Source organism: Saccopteryx leptura, chromosome 9 (assembly GCF_036850995.1).
Source record: "Saccopteryx leptura isolate mSacLep1 chromosome 9, mSacLep1_pri_phased_curated, whole genome shotgun sequence".
Classification (NCBI taxonomy): domain Eukaryota; kingdom Metazoa; phylum Chordata; class Mammalia; order Chiroptera; family Emballonuridae; genus Saccopteryx; species Saccopteryx leptura.
In genome coordinates, this window is record NC_089511.1 from 9,498,759 (window position 1) to 9,503,590 (window position 4,832).

The window sequence follows — 4,832 nt, forward strand, 5'->3', positions numbered from 1 at the left end:
AGCATTGGCCTCCGCCCTCCGCCCTCCGCCCAGCTCGGCCGGGCCGCGGACCCAACGGACACCCGCCCGGGGCCCCGCCGACGCGCGCCACTCAGCTCCGAGGGCGCTGGCCGGCGGTCGAGTCCAGACCGCGTGGCCCGCCTGCGGGGCGCGGGGACCTAGGTCACCCCGAGCAACTCCTCGCTGAGTCCCTGCTGGCCGAAGAGAGATGGTAATAATAGAGGACCTGACCCCAAAACAAAGACTATTGTAAATCGAGTCTTATATTTGTCGCCGGTAAAAAAAATAATTGTCAAGTGGCTGCTGTTTATTAATAGCCTTGAGCAGAGCTTAAAACGAACCTGATTTGCAGCAGGAAATAAAAACGTTTCCTTATACACCAAATAGGAATGTAAAAGGGTGCTGCTACTTTAAAGTAGTTTCAGTTCCTTAAAAAAAGTTCAACCTAAGAGTGTCCAGCCGACCTAGTAATTCCACTGCTAGGTGTGTATCCAAAGATGTAAAAACAAACGTCCACAAAAGGCTGGGATACAGCCCTGGCCGGTGGCGCAGTGCGTCCGGGGGCTTGGAGGTCGCTCCATCCCGGGGTCGCAGGCTGGGTGCCGAGGGTGCCAGTCAGGGTACTTAAGCGAAGCAGTCAGTTGGTGCAAAACTATAATGCTCACAAAAATTAGGGGATATTTCAAAATGAAAAGGAAGCTATAAAATATGCCCTAATTTTTGTGAGCAGTAAATGGAACCAGTTGATGCTTCTTTCTCTCTCCTCCTCCCTCAAAAAACAACAAAAACTTGTAGGCAAGTATTGATAGCAGCATTATTGCAATAGCCCAAGAGTGGAAGCGACCTTAATGTCCATCAGGGGAAGAGTCCATAAAATAAGGAACACGGAATTTTATTCAGCCATAAAAATGAGTTAAGTACTGACACATGCTACAACCCGGACTAACTCTGAAAATACATTAAGTGAAGCAGCCCAGACCAGAAGGCCATATATTGTGATTCCACTTATACGAAATGTCCAGAATAGGCAAATACATTTATAGATGCAGAAAGTAAATTAATGGTTGCTTAGGTATGGGGGTATGAGGGAACTGGGGGGCGGGGCAAGGTGTTAAAGCAAAATATGGATCTTTTTGAAGTGATGAAAATCTTCTAAAATTGTGGTGATGATTGCACAACTCTGAATATACTAAAAATCCCTTAACTGCAGTTTAAATGGTGAGGTATCTCTCAGTATGTGAATTACAGCTCAATACAGCCATTACAAAAAAAAAAAAAAAAAAAGGCGCTACCAAGCAAGCATTACCCTGAGGGTTTTCTTCCTCACTGTATCCCTAAGGTCTATAACAGTGCCTGGCCCACAGTAGGTGTTCATTCAGTATTTGTTGAATCTTAGAAACTCAAAAGACTAAATGATCTTCAAGGCCTCTTTTATGCCTAAAATTCTAATTCTAAAAATCTATTTAGATAACACCAAAAAATATCTCTCAAGCCACCCACTTTAGAATTTTTAGAAGCATGCTATTATTAAAAGGCCTGTGAGCCCTGGCCAGTTGGCTCAGTGGTAGAGCGTCGGCCTGGCGTGCAGAAGTCTCAGGTTCGATTCCCGGCCAGGACACACAGGAGAGGCGCCCATCTGCTTCTCCACCCCTCCCCCTCTCCTTCCTCTCTGTCTCTCTCTCCCCCTCCCGCAGCCGAGGCTCCATTGGAGCAAAGATGGCCCGGGCGCTGGGGATGGCTCCTTGGCCTCTGCCCCAGGCACTAGAATGGCTCTGGTCGCAGCAGAGCGACCCCCCGGAGGGGCAGAGCATTGCCCCCTGGTGGGCAGAGCATCACCCCCTGGTGGGCGTGCCGGGTAGATCCCGGTCGGGCGCATGCGGGAGTCTGTCTGACTGTCTCTCCCCATTTCTAGCTTCAGAAAAATGCAGAAAAAAAAAAAAAAGGCCTGTGATGGAAAACAACAGGGGGCGTGGCAAGCAGTTACAACACACACTTTTTTTGTTTTTTGGTTTTTTGAGTTTTTTTCATTTCACAGACTGCCTTACAAGAGTATTTTTATAGTGAAGAGTTACAATTTTGCAGTTGAGTGCAACACACGGTGTTTCGCCTCAGTTTCCCTTTTGGGCAAATGCACAAAATATGGAACACTTCACGAATTTGCGTGTCATCCTTGCGCAGGGGCCATGCTAATCTTCTCTGTATCGTTCCAATTTTAGTATATGTGCTGCCAAAGCGAACACAACACACATTTTTTTTGTGTGAGATAGAGGGACAGATAGGGACAGGCAGGAACAGAGAGATGAGAAGCATTAATTCTTCTTTGTGGCACCTTAGTTTCTAATTGATGGTTTTCTCATGTTCCTTGGCCTGGGGGCTACAGCAAAGCGAGTGAGCCTTTGCTCAAGCCAGCGACCTTGGACTGGAGCTGGTGAGCCTTGCTCAAAGCAGATGAACCCACACTCAAGCTGGCGACCTTGGGGTTTCAAACCTGGGTCCTCTGCGTTCCAGTCTGACACTCTATCCACTGCGCCACGGCCTGGTCAGGCAACACACACTTTTTTATATGAGGCCAATATGAATATTAGACTTCAGTTCTCTTTGGTTCTCTCTCCACAGCCATTTGATTAAAATGCTATACTTTCAACTTTGTTGGTAAAAATAAAACTTTATTTTTTTTTAAACTCTTCCATGGCTCCCACATTCCAGATTTTTATTTTAATTATTTTTATTTATTTATTCATTTTAGAGAAGAGAGACAGAGAGAGAGATAGAGAGAGAAGTGGGGGAGGAGCAGGAAGCATCAACTCCCATATGTGCCTTAACCAGGCAAGCCCAGGGTTTTGAACCAGCGACCTCAGCGTTCCAGGTCAACGCTTTATCCACTGCGCCACCACAGGTCAGGCATAAAACTTTATTTTGATATAATATATAGTTGTCCACAGAAGTGTCCTGCTTTACCTGAGCCCCCATAATTGCTAACCCATACTATCAAATGATTTATATTCAATCTGAGTGACAATACAGTTACAAAATACCATACCAAACTTGTCATCATAAGTGACTGCTGTTAAGAGACATGCCCTTCTTATATTACAATATTCCACCATCTTAAATTTCAAAGCTACTCCTTTGGAATGAGATAATTACTACTTCCTAAGTTTAAAAAAACTTTAGATAACCTGTTTTCTGGTATAACTCAAATATTTAATAGCAACTCTTTCCTCTTGGTTCTGTCTATGTAAGAACTATAAATTAACTGTAAGCTCTTAGAAGCTTGAACTTTCTGAAGAATCAGTATGAGAATAGGTGAAATTAACCCACTATATAGTTTTTTTGTCTGGTTTCAGAGAGTGAAGGAGAGACAGATAGGAACCCTGATCCATTTCTGCATGTGCCCCAACCAGGAGCTGAACCCACACCTCTGTCTAGGGCTGATGCTCCAACCAACCAAGCTATCTGTCCAGGGCCCCTTTTGTGTTTTCTTTTTTTTTATAAGAGGTTTTTTTTTTTTTAGATTTTATTTATTCATTTTTTTAGAGAGAGGAGACAGAGAAGGGGAGAGGAGCAGAAAGCATCAACTCCCAGATGTGCCTTGATCAGGCAAGCCCAGGGATTTGAACTGGTGACCTCAGCATTCCAGGTCGACGCTTTTACCCGCAGCGTCACCACAGGTCAGGCCTGCCCCTTTTGTGTTTTAAAAGGTTTTTAAAGGTTTGTGTCTGGATGTGTGTGTGTGTGTGTGTGTCTGGAGATTTTACTGGGATATTAGTTCTACCATTTTTTCCTCTCCCACTCCAAGAAGGTAGCCGGGCTTTTGCACATCCTTCTCTGAAGGTTATTTTTTGGCACGGACATTACCCACCTTCTAAAGTCAAGCAGTACTTCTGGTTCTTTGTACTGGATCCTCCACGAGAGGACCAGGGAAGGAGGCAAGACACAGTGTGTGGAGGAAGGCTGGATCATAAGCATAGGAACTACCTGTGCCAGTTGGGTCCCAAGGCCCAAGTGTGGCGGGGAGGACAGCACCAGACTTGAATGGACTGGTCCGCTTGGACAAGAAAGGATCCGTGGTGTCCACGATGGCTAGGGCTCTCCCCACCCTCACCTTCACTTCAGAGTCCCATTTATGCCTACTGGATTGATTCCAGGACTGGGCAGACTCCCCATTCCCAATAATGAAGGAGACTGAATTTCCTGCCACCTTTGTGAGATAGTGGCTGATTTGGTTTGATTTAAAGGAAATAATGTGTCATTTCAGACAAACCAGAGTTTATGAGGAGTAAAATTCACAACTAGATACATTACTGCTATTTTCATTTTTAAAAATATTTGAAATCCTTTCATATTCATGATCTCATTTGATTTTCACCCTCCTATGAGAAAGGCCACCTAGTTCTGTTGTCAAGATTCTCAACACTCTAGGAAGTGAAGTTCACTGTCTAATCCCGGAGTCTTAAATGCACCCTGTGGAATTCTGGTGTTTCACTAGTGGGACCCGTGTGTTCCAGAATAGCCAGCAGATAGGGAAAATAGTCAAATCCTCAAGTTTGTATGGACAAAATTAAGTTAATGGGTATATTTCCATTTTTAGCTTTTTTCGTAATTTTTCAAAGCTCTTTTGGTGTCTGCTATAAAATGCACAAGTAGTTAAAATTTCAGAACTTTGCAATAACTTTATCACTTTTTTTTTTTTTAACAGAGAGTCAGAGAGAGGGATAGATAGGGACAGACAGACAGGAACAGAGAGAGATGAGAAACATCAATCATCAGTTTTTCATTGAGACACCTTAGTTCATTGCTTTCTCATATGTGCCTTGACCGTGGACCTTCAG

At 44.3% G+C, this 4,832-nt stretch overlaps 1 non-coding gene across 1 annotated transcript; it reads right to left on the reverse strand.

The window, feature by feature from the left end:
* Positions 1-2,133: 2,133 nt before the first annotated feature.
* On the reverse strand, positions 2,134-2,240 carry LOC136381593 (U6 spliceosomal RNA). Its single transcript, XR_010747086.1, has one exon. It is a non-coding gene; the product is annotated as a U6 spliceosomal RNA (small nuclear RNA).
* Between the last annotated feature and the right edge of the window lie 2,592 nt (positions 2,241-4,832).